We start from the raw sequence: 6,655 nt of genomic DNA, 5'->3' as shown, positions 1-6,655 counted from the left end.
GACGGTTGGTGGTCTACGAGGAAGAGAAAAGTGTCCGGGTTAATTATAAGCCGGAGTATATCATTCAAGTTACAATGACGGCTTATGAAGGGGACTAATGGTATGTATTGATACGGTGGGTTATCTAAGCCGTCGGGGCTTTTAGGATAAGTTGGTCGTCTACGGCTTACTGCGGTTAAGTCGGAAGATACTACAGAGCATGATTCTCTTTAAACCAGAAAGTTCTACGGTGCGTGTTTTCTCTAAGTCGGAAATATAAGCCGCTAAGATTCAAGGACTGCAGTTTTTACTAAGTGTGGTAAACAGATTTCACATATTACAGTAACTTTTTTGGATCAAAGTAGTCGGAGCGGAGAAAGTTTTCTAGACCTAAAAAACAGAAGCAGGGGAGGTTCTTGAGATGGAACCCAGTCCTTATGCAGTAAAAAGAGGTGTTCTTGCAGAAGAAATGAACCTCAGATATCTACCGCGGTGGTTCTACACAAGCCTAAGGATCAACGGGGGCAGTGGCTACAGGGGTTACCGAAACTTGCGGTAACAGTGATGAACATGAAGAACACAGATGAACTCTGTCCTAGATCTATGCTAGTAAGGCAGAGGGGACTCACCGGAGCTGGAGAAGAGCGGAGGTCGCCGACGTTATCTGGTCCAAGTCAGGTTGATGCAGCGGCCGGGTTGAGGAAGACCAGGGGTGCGACGGCGGCGGCGGCAGAAGCTCGGGCAGAGGAACGGCAGTGCGAGGAAGAAGAAGGAGAATGCGAAGAAGAGAGTGCCGGGCCGGCCTATTTATAAGGCCGAGTCATAAGCGGGCGCGGGATTTGAGGAGGCCACGGCGTGGTTATCTCCCCCCTCACGGCGCCTCGATTCTCGGAAGGTCAGTAAAAGCAAAGATCCATTGCGGATCTGGCGGAGTAACAAACGGACTTAGTGGAGGATGACGTCACGGCGGATTACCCGGAGTCCGGAGGATGACGTCACTCCGGGTTATGACCTTCACATGAATGATAAGCCGGAGATTTTTTCTAACTGCGGAGCTGAAGATTGACACGAGCCGGCTCAAGTCAATCTGGGGCCTAATGTTGAGGATATAGACCTGGGGGTCACCTGCCAGGAGGGCCGGGTTACTCCAAGGATCATTACCAGAAGCCCGGAGCTAAGTTTCAGGATAATGGGCTAGAGATGGGCTGAGACCCGGATATGGCTTAAAGCCCGTAGTTACAATCATTGTTATAGTAGACTTGTAGTGTAAGGCAAGTATTGTTTTAGAGCCCGAGCCGGACACTCTTATGAGCCGGCCGGGACTCTAAGGGCTGCTGGGCGTCAGCCTCCCTATATAAAGGGACGACCCGGCAGCGGTTTGGGACGACGACAATCTCTCCGAGAGCCGGGCATAGCTGTTTAGCTCCCTGGAGATTGTAACCCTAATCAATAACACCTCGAACTGGACGTAGGCTTTACCTTCACCGTAAGGGGCCGAACCAGTATAAACCCTCGCGTTCCTTGTCCCGCATAACCCCTTCAAGTTTCCTAGCTGCGATGGCTCCACGACTAAGTCCTAGCTCGAGGACATCTGCCGTGACAATTCCACGACAGCGGGGGTAGGTTGAAAACATGGCAGCGTGATGCAGCTGAGCCGCCGGCGTGCTGGATAGTCGCCAACACGGCAGGGCCGCGGCCAAGCTGTAGTTGGAGGCGCACTTGGCGATCAAGCAGAGATAGTCCGGGGCGGCTCTCCACCGGCCGCCGGTGGCGGTTCTGACGTAGAGGCAGGTCGTTCGGGAACCCAACGGGAGCCGGCGACGGGCGGTTTGAAAGACAGCGGAAGTGGCGATTTGAGGTCGCGGCGGTTCAAGGCGTCGCAAGTTGGTGGCAGGTGATGTAGGCGGCTTAGGATTCAGGCGGGTTGACATTGCGGCGGCTCTGCGCGTGGTGGCGTGCTTGGAGACTTCAGCGACTCCGCAGATGCATAACCAGGCGGCTCACGGCAGTTGACCTGGCCAGAATAGAGGAGGCCTCAGGCGAGGCGATGCGAAACGATGCTCAGTACACTACTAGGCAGCAGCTTGGCGTTGACCCGTCGTAGATGAGGCGAAGCCAGTTTTAAGGCGAATCCGTGATGACGTTGGTCATGGTCCTCATGGAAACAGAGGCAGGCCGGTTTAACCACACAAGGCGGGGGCCGAATGGAGCGGCGTTGCTGGCAGGGCCATGGCCGGAGGAAGCCGGCGATTTGCCGCATGACCGGGGCGGCTCACGACAGTGAAGGCGAGGGCCATGGCCATGGCGGGTCGAAACCACGGTACAGGGGCGAGGCGCACCGGCGGGTCGTTGGAGGTGTGCCATGGCGGCGCTCGACGAGGAAACGAGGCACTCGAGGGCGAACCGGAGATGGCGTCAGGTGGCGACTCGGAGGCGGAGACGGTTGGCGATGCGGCGACTCGGACAGGAGGCGGGGCCCAGACCAGCCACGGGTCGTGGCCAGCTTTGGCTGCAGCCAACCCAGGCGGCCGCGGCTCAGAGACGGCGGCTTTCAGCAGAAGCAGAGCGGGGGTGTTCGGCGACTAGGACGCGGGACGGCAGCGGAGGGCTGGTCCGGCTTACTCAGCGCGGGACCGCAGCTGCCCGGAGTGGCAGAGCAACTCGCAGGCATGGTCGTGGAAGAACCAAAATCCAATCCACTTCCGGGTCCGTGGCTCAGTTGCTGTCAGTTTGGCTATCCATCTTCGTGTCTTTTTGGGGGTCAAACTTGATGTTTGACGTGTTGGGGAAAAGTACTACTACTTGGACTCCGATTGGTTGTTTAACACGGGTCATACTAGTTGCAACTTGCAGCCCATATGCAGTGACAACGACTCGGCGAATCGGACAAAATCGGTTGTACCAATCAGACTCGACCTTGTAGGCGGGGCAGCTGCCGAAACGCAAACTCCGATCTGATTCGGCGGAAACGCCCAGACGCGTGCGGCGCGGCACGTAACCCTAATCTCTTGTCTTGAATGAATCTCGTATATGCCGGCTCCGATGAAATCGCAAGCTTCTTGATCCCTCGATTAGATCCCCTCAAGAACTCAATACCACCATGCGCGGCCCCACGGTGGGCGCCAACTGTCGTGGAACTGTCACGGCAGATGTCCTTAGCGTGAGGACTCAGTCGTGAGGCCAGCGCATCTATGTAGTAGCTTGAGAGGGGTTGGTTGGGATGAGAGACGCAGGGCGGATCAACGCACAAGACAAGGGTTTAGACAGCTTCGGGCCCCGGGAAACATCATCCGATAACAACCCTACGTGCTGTTTGGGGCTAGGTCTCATTATGATCACGGGAGAGTCGCCGGTCCGGCTCTCGGTGTTTAGCCCTAGAGATTATTTCTTGTTGCTTGTCTGTCTTTGGGGAGCCCTGCCCCTCCTTATATAAGTTAGAGGGGCGGGTTATATGTGGAGTCCTAATAGGACTAGGACTAGTCTATCTTTTCTTACAAGTTGAATACAAGTCCGGGTCTTGCTTCCTCGTAAAGGAAATATTCCTTCCGCCTTAAGCCGGCCGTAATAACATGAGCCGGCCTACTGGGCCTTGGGCCCTTGTCATCTGTCTGACCCGCCGTCAGGGCCATCATTAAATCGCCAGGCTCATGAGTCGCCAATCCTCCGTCGGGTTACAATGAAGCGCCAAGTCCGGCCGGGTCATACCGCGGGGTATATCCCCGACAAAGACGATGGGCCAAAGATGGGCTTAAGACCCGGATACGGCTTAAAGCCCGTAGTTACATCATTATCATGGTAGAACTTGTAGTGTAAGGCAAGAATAGTTGAGAGTCTGAGCCGGACACTCTTATGAGCCGGCCGGGACTCTGAGAGCTGTTGGGCGTCAGCCTCCCTATATAAAGGGACGACCCGGCAGCGGTTTAGGGACAAGAAAGATCTCATCGAGAGCCAGGCATAGCAGTTAAGCTCCCTGGTCATCGAAACCCTAATCAATACCACCTCAACTGGACGTAGGCTTTTACCTTCACCGTAAGGGGCCGAACCAGTATAAACCCTCGTGTTCCTTGTCCCGTTAACCCCTTCAAGCTTCCTAGCGGCGATGGCTCCACGACTAAGTCCTAGCTTGAGGACATCTGCCGTGACAATTCCACGACACTTACTGACCATAAGCCAAAAAGGACCAGAAGATATGATAGCAAGCATGTAAACATAGCAAGTTTCGTTATCAGGTTCTAGACTTAGCAGAAAACAGAGCATGGCAGAAACAATAATATGTAGGCATGTTGGTGAGCTTGATGCACTCACTACAGAGCAATGCATGACAAAACAAGCATACCTACAGTAAGATGGCATGTGTATGAAGCTATCCATGGCAAGAACAAGAGCATAGCATGTATGGATCAACTACAATAAGCTTGGCAAAAATGAATATCATGTTAAGAATCTGCCAGAAATATTTTATAGCAAAAGTAGAGCAAGATCGAGTCATGCTACGGTACTCCATAATTGCGAACAAGGGCAGGAATGGATCAATTACAACTATAGCTACAAAACGTCCTTACTGAACATCTCCAAAATATGCATGGATCTCTCTGTAGCATCAAGTTTACATGGCAACAAAATAACAGCAGACAAGGACTTAGAGAAATCACTGTCCCTGAATTCAGAAACATTACGGAGCCTACTTTGCATGCTTGTGCTAGTCACCACGGAGATCGCAAAAATACATGGCATACACCCTTGGAAAGATGGCATGGCATACAACAAAACACATGTAGAGCTCATGCCCATAAGATGCACAGATTAAATGATACAAAAATGACAAATCTCCAAGTTCTGATAAGAACCAGCAGATAACAGCAACTAGCCCTCTTGCAACAGAGATTTGGGCATCAAGATGACCTCTAATGAGCATGGTGCAATTGAACAAAATGTAAAGCATCACGAGGCAAACAATTTGACATATTACACGCGCGAAACGGAGCTATATGCAAGAAGTTATGTACTGAGGAACATGAGCACTTGCTGTAAAATTGCGAGGACTTGAGAAGAAAACGGGGGGAGGAAAGTCAACTCTACAGTACCAGATCCGATCCAGATCGGGGGAGCTCGGGCTCGTACTCGCCGTGGCCGGCGCCGGGGTTGCCGCCGGCGGAAACGAGGAGGAGGGATGGCGAGGGGAAGGAGGAGGCGGCGGCCTCGGGGCCGGAGGAGGAGAGGGAGGCCATGGCTCGGCGGCGGCAGGCGCGGTGGCGCGCACGGCGACGGGCGTTGGGGTACAACGACGAGGTCGCCGGCCGGCGGGGTGGCGGGGACCGCCGGCGGCGCGGGGCGGCGGTTCGCGCGGAGGGAGGAGGAGGCGGCCGGGCCCGGGAGGGCCTCCCGTGGGCTTCGGCGGGCCGCGGGCGCGTGGGCGTATGGGCGGCGGCGCGCGAAACGGACGTGTCCGGCTCCGCCCGGACGTGTCCGGCGGCGGAGAGGGACGAGGGCTAGGGTTTGGACTGCGTATCGTTTTTCGGGAGAGTCACATATTTATAGGTAGAGGGAGCTAGGAGGCTCCAAATGAGGTGCGGTTTTTGCCCACACGATCGTGATCGAACGACCTAGAGCATGGAAGAGAGTTTGGTGGGTTTTGGGCTGGTTTTAGGGGGATGCCCCGTTAACCGTTGGGGTACCAAACGACCTCCAAATGGAACGAAACTTGACCGGTGGTCTCTGGGTGGTATATTAAGGCCACTTGACAAGCCTCGGTCCATTCCGAGAATGTTTGACACCCGCACACGAAAGAAAACAAGAGGGATGCGCCGGAGGAGATAGGAGCGCCGGATTGCAAAACGGACAACGGGGAAAATGCTCGGATGCATGAGACGAACACGTATGCGAATGCAATGCACATGATGACATGATATGAAAATGCATGACATGGCAAAATGCAAAACGAAAGACAAAACCCGACCACAGAGGGAATATCATAACACGTAGCTGAAAATGGCAAGAGTCGGAGTTACAAATATGGAATGTTACATGCGGGGTGTTACAACACTCCACCACTACGAGAGGATCTCGTCCCGAGATCTAGGACTGAAAGAACTCCGGATATTCGGAACGGAGATGGTCCTCGCGTTCCCAGGTAGCTTCCCGGTCGGAATGGTGCGACCACTTTACTTTCAGGAATTTGATTGACTTGTTGCGAGTCTTGCGCTCAGTTTCTTCAAGAATAGCAACGGGGTGCTCATGATAAGACAAATCTTCTTGGAGGTCAATCTCTTCGAAGTTGATAGTGCGCTCAGGCATCTTGAAGCACTTGCGGAGCTGTGATACGTGGAACACATCGTGCACGTTCGCGAAGTTGGAAGGAAGCTCAAGTTGATAGGCGAGGTCGCCTCTTTTACCAATGATCTTGAAAGGACCCACGTATCTAGGGGCAAGCTTCCCTTTGATACCGAAACGACGAGTGCCTTTCATTGGAGAGACGCGGAGGTAGACAAGGTCTCCGATCTCGAAAGCCAAATCACGATGCTTACTATCATAGTAACTCTTCTGGCACGATTGCGCGGCTTTGAGATTATCACGGTTGACTTTACACATTTCTTCAGCTTCAGTGATTAAGTCATTGCCAAGAAGTTGGCGTTCACCAGTCTCTGACCAATTGAGAGGAGTACGGCACTTTCTGCCA

The sequence above is a fragment of the Aegilops tauschii genome, chromosome 2, assembly GCF_002575655.3.
Source record: "Aegilops tauschii subsp. strangulata cultivar AL8/78 chromosome 2, Aet v6.0, whole genome shotgun sequence".
Lineage (NCBI taxonomy): Eukaryota > Viridiplantae > Streptophyta > Magnoliopsida > Poales > Poaceae > Aegilops > Aegilops tauschii.
Note: the sequence above shows the minus strand (reverse complement) of the source record.